The sequence below is a fragment of the Tiliqua scincoides genome, chromosome 1 (assembly GCF_035046505.1).
Source record: "Tiliqua scincoides isolate rTilSci1 chromosome 1, rTilSci1.hap2, whole genome shotgun sequence".
NCBI lineage: Eukaryota > Metazoa > Chordata > Lepidosauria > Squamata > Scincidae > Tiliqua > Tiliqua scincoides.
In genome coordinates, this window is record NC_089821.1 from 181,959,215 (window position 1) to 181,972,052 (window position 12,838).

At 47.6% G+C, this 12,838-nt stretch overlaps 1 pseudogene; it reads right to left on the bottom strand.

Moving 5' to 3' along the window:
* Positions 1-12,260: 12,260 nt before the first annotated feature.
* Positions 12,261-12,381, bottom strand: LOC136637286 (5S ribosomal RNA; annotated as a pseudogene).
* Positions 12,382-12,838: the final 457 nt, after the last annotated feature.

Genomic DNA, 12,838 nt, shown 5'->3' on the forward strand with positions numbered 1-12,838 from the left:
TTGTGGAATCGCTACTGTTCTGCTTCTATCTGAATGGGGTACTGCAATGTTACAGCAGTGATGAAGGGTCCTAGTGTGAAAGCAACGTCAGTATCTCAACAACAGAAGACAGAGCAGGAACTCAAGACAAAGATGGGATTTGTCTAGAAGTTCAGGAATAGCACCTGAAATATTCAGCACCAGTGTTCCTGAATGTATAACTTGGAACAATCTTAGTTTTCCCATCAGGTCAATTGCTGGGTACTGTGTGCTTTAAGGGTCTGGTCAGAGACAGCTACCAAAAATGCATTGCAAACTTTATTAAACAGATGCGCAGTAGCCATAGAAACCACAGACTACACAAAGCAAATAAACATGCACATTACCTACAATTTGATTCATGTTGCTTCTGCTACATCTGCTGTAACTCAGAATCCTTATAGGGAGATGTGTGAAAAATCTATTGAATACAACTCTTGCAGGATGGAAAACAAAGCCATTTATTTCTTGATGATGCTATGAGGATATTTACATGTACTAATAAAGAAATCAATGAGGGATGTCATTAGTATAACATTTAAAATGTAAGAAAGAAAAACTATATTGTAGCAACTTGACTGAGGACCCAATCCTAACCAACTTTCCAGCATCCATAAAGCTGCGGGGCAGCCCATAAAGCTGTGGTGCAGAGATAAGAGATGTTCCTTTAACCTGAGCAGGCCTCCTTGACTGACCCCTCCGCAAGATGTAGTGCGCACCCTATTGGCACAGCTGCATCAGCACTGGAAAGTTGAAGAGGACTGGGACCTTAGTTGTAGCACAGTATGTTACAAAAGTTGTCTCCAAACCTTTAATTTGGTGGACTTGCCAGTCTAACGCTGCAATTCTATCATCACTTTCCTGGGAAAGTTGAACACAATGGGACTGAGTAGATCTGGTTGGATTGTGCCCTAATTTTCTTTCCTATACACCCACCCAGAAGTCAGCCAACATCAGTAAAATTAATAATCCATGTAACACATTAGTGAATATGATTGAAAAAGTTCTACTAGACTTGCTTATCCATGTGATCTTTTCCAACTATGGTCCTGTATCTGTCAGCAGAATCCTACAGGAACTCAGCATATGAGATTAGCCAACTAAGTTATATGGCATACCAATTCAAATGTAATGTTTCCGGAACTCATGTTCTACTATACGATGTGAGTTGGAGGTTCCAATCCCACTACAGTTAGTTCATGACCTAATTACAAACCTATACACATTTTCCTGGGAATACACCCAAGGGAATACAAGGCACTTAATTCTGAGTTGAAATAGGATTGTGGTGCAAGTACCATGAAACAAATTAGCCACACTTCACAGCTAACATCATTTGAACTGGGGCCAGTATGTTCAGCAGGAGTGGAACACGGTCAATTGGCACCTTTCTATTCCATTTTCAACTTGTATTTTATTTGTATTTGAGCACTGAGGCCTTTCAGACCCATTGTGGTGTGCGGCTATCAGTGCCGATGCCAGGTTGCTGACGGACTGCGACAAAGCCCTGTACTGGACCTCATTTGGCACCCTTCACCTGCCCCCTGTTGGTTCATTAGGTGCCACTAACAGCTTCTGGTTCTGAGCATTCAGGGGGCTGTCCTAGGTGTGTGCCCTCAGACAGTGCCCGGTTTGGGCAACTTTTGATGCCACCTCAGGTGACTATTAGCAGAATTATTAGCAGAATTGAATGAGGAGCTACAGAGCTGCACATATTTTAGTGTGACACAGTGAAAATATTAAATAAAACAAAAGGGGGGCACACATATAATGTTATTTGTCAGCACCAGGGCTGCAGAGAAAAATGAGCTCAGAGTTGGTGCAGATAAACCAATAAGAAGGAAAAATAAAACCTAATTGTTCCCTGTGTTTTGGTTCTGTGAGTCATGAGGCATCATTTTCATTACTCCCTGTCACTGGTTATCTAGACAAAGACACTGCATCACTGATCTACTGGGAATTTAACAAGCAAATTCCAAGTATAGACAGAAACCCTGTGCTCAGTTTCCAGATTTCCCCCCAAGGGCTGCTTGTCAGTTGTTACTGAGTATAATACATTTCAAATTACAAGTGTTAGATTGCTGAAAAATGTCTCAGCTGCCTGAAATCTATATTGCACAGAGCAGTCATACCTAAAATATGCCAATCTTACTGAAAAAGCAGAATCATGCATTTACTCAAACTGCAGCTGGTATTTGTGAATATACAGACATATAAGCACAGCAACAGATACATCTGGTGACTTGGCAATGCCTCTAACAGCTTACCATTCCCCCTTCCTTGCCTCTTCTCTAAGGAAGAACCTTTACAGCAGTCTTCCTTGGGTCAGCAAAGACTGGGGGTGTTCCCACAACTTACATTGCCTTGGAACATCAATAGAACTATTTATTTACGTACATTTGATTTGATTTGAATTTTATATTGTTATGTGCCACCTTGAGTGCAGGAAAGATGGCCGATGAATGATTTTAATAAATAATGATAAACAAATAAATAGGTAGTTCATCTTTGCTGATGAGGAAGAGGGGTATTTGAAATGCAGGTGATCGTTCTGGGAATGTAGAGGGCAACTGAAAGAAGCACACTGAGCCTCCGCAACAAGGCCAGCCCAGCCAGGAGATTGCTGAAGAGGCAGCTTGAAGCCACAAGTTAAAAGGGAGCAGGAATGCCACTCAGGCATTGCCTCCCTCCAGCCACTACCCATGCAGCCACTTCAATTGGTGCTTCAGTCCTCACTGAATGAAAGGAGGGTCAGGGCCACAGCAGTCCACTTCTTCTTGCAGTGTTACCCCTGTGAGCAGTTGTGGAGGCCATGCTGCCGGAAGCAGCAGCACAACAAAACTGTTGATCATTCACTTTCATGAGTGATGGAAGACTTGGAGGACAAGAGGAGGTGGACGCAAGACAGCTTTTCCCCACTCTTTGCCTCAAGCTCCTCCACCTGCCACTTCTTCAAGTACTTAGGTTGGGAAGATCATGCTGGGAGCAGAGTCCTCTTCCTCTCCTGGCATTCTCCACTTGTTTGCATGTTTGAAGGAGGGGCTGGGAGGGAAGAAGCAAGAAGAGGGAGCTCAAGGCAAGAAGAGCAGTGCTGTTTGTTCTATCCTCTTTCTCACCCAGCCCAGCTTGGTTTAAATGGGTGGGCTGGCAAGGCAGAGAGGCGGCAGTGAATACTGCAAAAATAAAAGGGGGAAGGGCACCACTGTGTCTGCTGAAGTGGAGGAGGCAGAGGCACATGCCTCCACATGTAAGGGTAGTGGCAGCAGCCAGAAGACAGTTGACACTGTTTTCCCCAGTGAAGCTTGCTTAATAACAATTTTTAAAAATCTCATGGCACTAGTGGTGAGCTGCAGAATTCCACAGCCTTGCACAACTCTCTGGCTAATGAGGTGCACTTCAGCCTGTGTAAGGATCAGCAGTGACTTCACCATCAGACTAGTTTCGACTGACAGCTTACCCACCATCAATCAGCTGGAAAGTAGTGGGGAAGCTTAAATAACCCCCACATTGGCACAGAGTGGAGTGTCACAAGGAGAAGCAGACTGGAGGAGAGAAAGAAAAGGACAGAAGGAGCACACAGGGGAAGTAGGGAGCAAAAGGTCAGGAGGGGAGGTAGCCCAAAAATTGAAAGGATGGGGCAAGGAAGAGGGAAGAGGAGGAAGAAGGAGGCTGGAGGCAAAAGGCAGGGGTAAGAGGACATGAGAGTAAGAACAAGGAAAGGGTCAAGAAGAAGAAGAGAAAGAAGGAAAAGCTTCTCCCCCAGAGACCAAGATGGTACTGTGGTGAGGGGAGGCTCTGGCATGTTTGGGGAACAGTCCAGTAACCCTCACTGCCTGGAGGGAGAGGACCGCCTTTTGTGTAAGCCTGTGGCCCTTGACCAGACCCAGAGTGACTGGCCAATCCTCTAAGCAGGCAGATCCAGCTGGACCTTCCATTTCCCCTGAGAGGCCAAGGGCATCCTAGAGATAAGGCTTCTACCTAGCCCGGACGTCAAGAGATGATTTTGGGTTGGAACCTTGAGGATAAAGACTGTGGGACTGGTGGAGCAACTTTTGTTATCTCCCATTAAGGAGTAGCCCTGTCGTTGTTGCATAAGAGTAAAGGAACCAAAGGAAGCAGTCGCAAGCCTATGCACTCCATATCCAGCCCTCAGCATATAGCCATAGACTTACCTCTTGGAATGAAGGGCAGGAGGGCCCAGGCATGACTGTAATAGGCGTAAGGTGCTCAGACTTCTTTTTGAAACACAGTTAACCCTCTGGAATGTTTAATCTCTCCTGTAAAAGTATCTTTGCACTACTCAGTGTGGCACAATTACAGCCCAATCCAGCCCGGGGCCAGCGACAGTCTTGCATGTGCTGCCCAGATGACAGCTGTTGCAAAAGTGCCATGAGACACTTTGCAGAGGCCAGAAAGAGGGAGGCACAAACTGGCACTGGGCCTCCATGCTGGTTGAAGGAACCCTGGGAGCCATTAGCTATATGTATGCCGCAAAGTGGTGTGTGGGCATTCCAGGGTGGTAAGGAGAGCAATACTGGGCGAGAGGAGGGTGGTTCAGGCCTGGGAGAGGGCAGGGATGGTGAAGGAGGCCTTTGCCGGATCCTAAACCCCCTCCCAGGCCTGAAAGCACTACACAGGGCTACTTGCCAGTGATTGAGCAGGCACAGGAAGGCAAATGGGAAGGCCAGGGGTTGATGTGAGTTAAAGGAACTAATGTTCCCTCACTGCGAGGAGACCTTCAGCTGCCTCCCTATCCCCGGGATGCAGCAGTGGCTGTTTCGGTGCTGTTGTCCCGTGGCACAGGCAGCCCTGTTAGGATTGGGCTGTTAATCATTTCTCAGAAGACCTCACAATTTTCATTCCACGTAGATATAAAGTGCTGAAAAGTATCGCATTAATCGGCCTGAGAAAGCCCTTCTTTGTATGTTGCAATGTACTTTTCAGAGGTCTTGCTCCTTTCTAGTAAGATTATTCTAGAGTTTCACAATGCTAACATAGCCCTTTACAAATCCCCGGTAATAACGTCAAAATTCCAGAAAGTTTTCAGCTCCTTGCAACTATGTGGTTCGGGCAAGTTAATGAGAGCTGAAATCTTATCTGGGTCTGTAGTAGCTTCTTCTTGTGGCATAACATGACCCAAATTCTTCAAAGATGTCCTGAAAAACTGACATTTACCTATTGATATTTCAGGCAACCTATCCAGTATTTTTATCAATCCTTCCTTATACTTTTCTAACTTTTTTTTTTTCTAAAAACAAGGATACCAGTTCAATAAAATAAAAGAATATGTCCACTGAGCATAACATATTCCTTTCCTCACTAATTAGCATGCATTAATGTGCAATAGTTCAAGAAGCAGTTCAACAATGCTCTTGGAGTAGTCAAAGCACTTTATATACAACCCATCCTTACAATATCTCTGTTAGAGGCATCTTGCAACTCACTGTCCAAGGTTGTTGCAAAGGGCACACCACTGTTGCAAAGGGCACACCACTGTCATACACAGTGGGACTGCCTGTGCAAATGGCTTGAGACCCCACATACATGCCAGAAGCTCCCAGATGCCACACCAGAGCACGTAAGGTGGCAGAGTGCAGTTCAGGAGTGGTTTGGGGGACGATCAGTGCAGGGAGTGGGCCGAACCAGAGGTGGGAGGGGCAGGATCTTGGCAGTGCATGCCAAGATTCTATTTCCCCTTCCAGGTCAGGACCTGCCGCCCTCCAACTTACAACAGCAAAAGAGCTGGTGTAGGTCCAAGGAGACCCATTGGTGGCTGGCTGGCGTATGGAAATGTAAGAAAAAACTGAAAAAGTTATGCTAGAAAGCAATGGCACAACCAGAAAAGGTTGCCCCCAGAAATTCCCATTGCAGGATAATGTTTATAACTGAAACTTCAGAGACAGTTCAGAGACAAAGTTTCCCCATTTGGCCTTGAATTGTATTTCCCTATGTGAAAAATACTATGAGCCAGTAAGATAGAAGCTTTTTAGAGTCTGCAAACTATCTGAATTAGGTATGAGGATCTATTGCAACTAATCCCAGTGTTGTTTAATCGTAGCAGTACAAAATCCAGACATGTTGCACAGAATTCTGGGGGAGCCACAGAGGTTGGCACAAATCAGCTGCGCCTCACTAGTAAACACAGGAGGAGGACTTGGGTTTCCTAAAGAACAGTTCCTCTGTGTTGCTGTGGATTAAACTGCCGCAGTTTGGCTGGAGGAGTCAAATCCAAAAATTGTTGCTGAAAAGGATGTACTTCCAAAAGCATTAAAAGAAATTATGCCTAAACAAACACCTGTGAAGAAAGCCAATGTTATTACAGTACTGCAATAAAACCTGCAGCCCACAAGGTAGTTTTCCTGCTGTTTTCTGCCATCTGCTTTCTTCTATGGATTTTTAGTGTCAAAAATGAAAAGAAGAAGCCTCGGTGGTCACTTCTAAGTTTGCAAATGCTGTCAGCAGTTTGTGTCGGAGAAGTGAATGATGAATCCTTTCCCTGAGAGCTGCTTTACTGGTCCCCTGCCCTGTCCACTTCTGCTCCTTAGTGTTTTTGCATGCTAAACAAGGATCGGCAATACTGGAGGGAGCAAAAGCAGCTGTGGAAGGTTTGGGGCAAAATAATTGGACAGGGAAGGGTTAACCACTCCCTTCTGTTCCCCCTTCTGTGCCTGACTCCAATCATCTGATTGATCCAAAAGGACTTTGCAAATGAAGTGGAGTTTGCTCCTCAAACAGCAGGTGATCACATACACATTGTGCATTTTAGTTGTATGCTTAAGAAAGCATAGGTGTACTGTACACTTTAAAAAATATTGGCTGCAGAGTCAAGAAAAACTAAACACAACTCTAGGTTATTTCAAGTGAGCTATGAGGCTGCCGTTACTTCTTCAGTAGTCAATAAGGGGTGGGGTACCCATTCTTCTCCCCTGTCCCTCCATCTAGGGATTTATCCTTTCCATTCAGCTTCAAAATTATCTATGGGTAGCATTACATCTGCATCAATGCTAACCCAAACCAGTTTCCAAACCTGCCTCAACCATGGTTGCAAACTGTGGTTTGGCATTAACAATGGTTAGCATTTACATTGGTGCAGCTATAGCATTAATTATCCTTAGCTTAAGGGTAGAGGCAGTGCCCTCACAAGAGCAGAGAAAGATGGAAGAGGAGTTAGGCCGTCTGGTAGATTATGTCTGCAGTGGTCTACTATGTCAACCATGGCTGATTCACCGCTATAAAGTTTTTGACTCTTATATACCACTGTGTTACAGATTAGATTTTTTCCATCAGTTTTATTGAATTCCAGCATTGCCAGGTATCAAAAACAGGCCTACAGCATGCAGGAATTGACAATTTTGTGAATCCAGTTTCCAGACAACCTTATTCCAGGCAATTTAGTATCCAAGGCTAGTAAGCAGCAATATAGTTCACCATATCTCAAAAGTGAGAGGTCTGGGGAGGCTGTGTAAGGGGTGGTAGAGGGAGAGGAGTACGCCTGAGACCAATCCTGTACCTTCCATTTTTGGAACCTAGAGACCATCACTAGCCCTTTACTTATTTAAACTTTATTTCCAAGCCCAACTGGCAGCTTTAAATTTGCTCACAACACAACAATTAAAAACAATATATAAAACACCAAGGGGGGAAAATTCAAAATCAACAATTAGGCATCAGCCGCATAGACTGAAAAACAAATGACTAACAGCCCAGTCCTGAGCTTCCCGGAGCTGCAGGACCCGGCAGCTCCACGGAGGGCTCCTGCTGGATCCAGCACCTCCCACACTACCGCAGGAGGCTCCAGGGGAGAAGGGGACATTCATCCCCTTCCCCCAAGTAAGAGAAGCAGCCCCGCAATGGGGCTACTCACTTTAGTGGTGACTGGTCGCCGCGAAAGGCACTCGTGTAGGGCGAGCAGCCCTACCCGAGCGCCTTGGATCCTGCGGAGCTCGGCTCTGCGGATCCGCCTCTCCCCCGCCCCTGACACGCCTCCCGCCCACCCCCGGCCATGCCTGCCCCCTCCCCAGAACATCTCCCCCATGCCCCCGACCATGCCCCCATCTCCCATTCCACAGCCTGGCGGTCATGGAGACCACCGAGCCGCAGAACCCGGGCGCTCGCTGTACGCTGGCTCAGCGCCGGCCAGAGCTGAGCCAGCTCCGGTGGGAGCTCGGCAGTAAGCCCCGCAAATGTGCCTTATGGCACGTTTGCGACTGTGGTCTGCACCGTGGAGTATGTGCCGGCTTACCACCAGTGCTAACCTAGCACTAACTGGTGCTGGGCTAGAGCCAGTGGAGCACTGGAGCTCCGCTGCTCTGCAGTCACACAGACCGCTGGGCAGTGGAGAGGTAGGTGGCGGAATGGGGGAGGCGAGGACGAGGCGTTCTGGGGCAGGGAGAGGCAGAGGGAGGGTGGGGAGAGGGCAGAGAGGAGGCATGCCAGGGGAAGGGAGTGGGGCAAGAGGGAAGTGGGAATAGTGGAGCATTGCTCCACTGGATCCTAAACCTCCGTGTTGGGCTGTCTGCCCGACACAGAGGCTCTAAATTCTACACTGACCCTTGGGTCGTCATAGAATCGAGTAGCCCCATTGTGGGTCTACTTGCTTTACCAGGGGGAAGGGGGCAAAAGTCCCCTTCTCCCGAGGAGGCAGCAGCTATCTGGGGCAAGCTGAATGCAGCTGCAACTATTTTTGGCACTTCTGCAGGCCTTCTTTGGCACTGCAGCCCTATTTTTGGCATTTCTCTAACTTCTTGGAATGCCAGTAGTGGGGGGCACAGTCCTGATCTCACAGCCAAATCCAGTGCTTCCCATTGCCCAGGGCTGCAGTGGCACCAAAATGGTGATAGGTGCACGTAACAGGGCTGGGAAGCAGCACCAGGTCCCCTCGGGGTAAGGGAGTATAAGACCCAGGTGGCCCCAATTGGTTTCCCAATTGGCAACCGCTATTAAAGGGGCGCTGAATCAAGGAGACCCATGTTGGGTCTCCCAGGCCAGGAGAGGGGGTCAGAATATGGCAGCAGAGCCTGTCGCCATCACTGCCCTCCTGCCTGCTCCAAGCCCCCACCCCACTTTCTGAACCCCCTTCACCCCAGAACTCCTCCCCCACCCCCAATCACCATTCTGCTGCCCAGTGCTTGCCCAGAGCTCCAGGTGATGTTCAACTGGCCTCCACCCTGTGCTAATACAGCGTGGGCTTGCGCTGACCCAGCTAGCCTGGCAGTAAGTGTCACAGGTGTGTCTTATGGTACATTTATGACACTGAGCGCTGGCGGCATGGGCCTGATAGGATCAGGCCCTCAGTTGGAAGTGAGTTACGTAGGCTGAGGCCAGTACAGAAAAGGTCTATTTGAGATTATCTCACGGGTAGGCAGACCCATATGGGATGAGAGATTGTCCTTCAGATATCCATGTCACAAATCATCTCTGTGCAGAGCCATCTAGTGGCCATGCTTTGTATATGAAAATACTGTGTTTTGAAGGGGATAGCTACTGTTGAATTTTCACTTTCCTATAATTAAAATAAAATAAAACATAACATGCACAAACTTACAAACACAGAAGACCATACAAGTAATCCTATCACCAAATTTATCACAACTTTTTACTAAACACCTGCACTTGATATGTGGTGAAATCCTCCTAAAGTAGGAAATTCTCTAAATCACTGGTTCCTAGCCTGTGGTCCGGGGACCACAGGTGGTCTGTGAGACCCTGAGAAGTGGTCCGCAAGGTCTCAGGAAAAAAGATTATCATCTTCGATCACTTCCAGTGTCTCACCAAGTGAGCACTGCCCCACGGACCACTGAAGTGTTGGCTGTGGCTGTAGGTAGTCTGTTCTCTGCCATCTCTGGCGCTTGCTGAAGTGCCACCTGTGGGAGGGTCCATTCTCCACCCTGTCTGGTAGTCTGTGGAGAAGCAGTCACTTGGTGAGACGCTTCCGCATGGACCATCAGAGAGGGCAGAGAATGGACCCCCCCACAGCTGACATTTCCAGTGTCTTACCGAGCACTCCCCCATGGGCTACCAAATTGGACTGTATTTGTGTGTGTATGATGGGGATAGAGGGGGCTGTATGTGGTCCACAACGATTCCAATATTTGCCTCAGTGGTCCACAAGCTTCTAAAGCAGGGGTGTCCAAAGTTTTTGGCAGAAGGGCCACATCATCTCTCTTACACTGTGTTGGGGGCCGGGGGAAAAAAGAATTAATTTACATTTCAAATTTGAATATATTTACATAAATGAATATATTAAAGATGAACTTATATGACTGAATGAAGGTCTTGCAATAGCTCAAGGCCTATAAAAGGCCTTGCACAAAGCAAGGCTGACCTTTCCTTTGCTGCCGCTACTGCATCACAGATGTGAAACAGCCCTTAGTAATCTGGTTATACTCTACTGGGCTATCCAGGTCTAGGGTCAAAGGTCACAGTGCCTCAACGTGAGAGGTCAAACAGTCGCCCTCACGCTGAGAGCAGTTGCGTCGGGCTAGTGTGGGCTCCAGCAAGTCTCTGGAGGGCCAGAGGCTCATTGGAGACTGGGGGCTCCCTGAGAGCCACATTAGGAGTCCTCGAGGGCCACAAGTGGCCCCAGGGCCAGGGTTTGGGCACCCCTGTTCTAAAGGTTGGGAACCACTGCTCTAAATTTTCAGAACAGACAAGACTTTTTGTGAAAGGGGAGAGAGGGAGAAGTGGGGCCACACTAGATTTTTCATTGGACCCAGTGAAATTACGCTTGGGCACTGCAAGATTTAATTTGAGCACTGCAAGATTTAATTTGAGGACTGCCCAGCATACAGCCCCAGAATCTCTCACAGTTGTAGGACTCAGGTTTAGAAGCTATGAAAAAGTAATAATACAAAAAAGACAGACTATGTGAGCTTATGCAAAGTGCTTCCTCCTCATCATTGAGTGACCATTAGCAGCAGACAGTATTGTTAACAGCTTCTCAGGGCTGACCCAGAGTTTCAGAAGTTCAACCTAATTAGGCTTCTCATGAGCTGAGGAACTAGACGTCAAGTGGATAGGCTGTTTTCCAGTGGGGCCCACCCCCAAACCCCTCCCCTCTTTGAAAGTTTTAACCACTGTTCTGGTGGTACTAGGCATTTTCCAGCTGTCACAAAATGCCATCTCCACAGGTGGTGAGTATCTGGCTCCATACACCAGTACACACTAGATGCCCACTGGACCAGGTAAGATTACATATGGGGTAGGAGGGAGGCAGGGGTGAGTTGAATGGGTGACAGGCAAGGAAGAAGGTGGATCTGAACTGGGAAGAAGTTGGGTTTGGCAGAAGTGGCATCCACCTAATCCAATCCCCCTTCTCAGGCTCAGTCGGCCTTCATGAGTCCATGTTCACGTCATGGGATATTGCTGGTGCAAGTCCAAGACCCATAAGACTCAAGCATGGCTTGCCTTGGGGCAAGGGATTGCCCCATGAAGGCCTCCAGAGGCCAAAACTCCCCTGCAGGATGCAGCCGGTTCCATGTTGGTGCAACTGCATCACCATGCGAGGAGTTAAGATTCGGCTGTTAGTGAGGCAGGACTTACCTTAGCATAAAGCATGCTGATTCTCCTTCAGCAAGGCTCTTTCTTCTATATCAGGGGTGTCCAAAGTTTTTGGCAGGAGGGCCACATCATCTCTCTTACACTGTGTTGGGGGCCGGGGGAAAAAAGAATTAATTTACATTTCAAATTTGAATATATTTACATAAATGAATATATTAAAGATGAACTTATATGACTGAATGAAGGTCTTGCAATAGCTCAAGGCCTATAAAAGGCCTTGCATAAAGCAAGGCTGACCTTTCCTTTGCTGCCGCCACTGCATCACAGACGTGAAACAGCCCTTAGTACTCTGCTTATATTCTACTGGGCTATCCAGGTCTAGGGTCAAAGGTCACCATGCATCAACATGAGAGGTCAAACAGTCGCCCTCACGCTGAGAGCAGTTGCATCGGACCAGTGTGGGCTCCAGCAAGTCTCTGGAGGGTCCCTTTTTAAATATTGGTGTCACATTGGTGACCTTCCAGTCTTCCAGACATTTTTTGGTAGAATATCAAGAATTTTATCTCTGATGCCTTTCAGAACTCCTGGGAGGATGCCATCTGGACCAGTGACTTGTAAACCCATTTTTTCCCAGCCCACAGGTGTACACATTTGGTCCTGTTGGGCAGAAATGGCTTTTAATTCTTAATTTGTCAGTATGATCTACTGGTTGGCAACCTTCAGTCTTGAAAGACTATGGTATAAGCCTACAGCACCCGGTATTCCCAGGCAGTCTCCCATCCAAGTACTAACCAGGCCTGACCCTGCTTAGCTTCCGAGATCAGACAAGATCGGGCATGTGCAGGGTAATGATCTACTCTAGAACCTCATTCCGTGTCACTTCTATTTGACTCAGGTCTTCAAAATCCCTCTCTGATTTTGGTCAGTCAGCTGTGGCACAGGTATCTACCCTATGTCTTCTATAGCAGGGGTGCCCAAACCCCGGCCCTGGGGCCACTTGCAGCCCTCGAGGTCACTCAATGCAGCCCTCAGGGAGCCCCCCGTCTCCAATGAGCCTCTGGCCCTCTGGGGATTTGTTGGAAACCGCACTAACCCGACGCAACTTCTCTCAGTGTGAGGGCGACAATTTGACCTCTCACAGCTCTCATGTGAGCTGTGGGATGAGGGCTCCCTCCACTGCTTGCTGTTTCATGTCTGTGATGCAGTAGCAGCAGCAAAGGAAAGGAAAGGGCCAGCCTTGCTTTGTGCAAGGCCTTTTATAGGCCTTGAGCTATTGCAAGACCTTCATTCATTCATATAAGATCATCTTTAATATATTCAT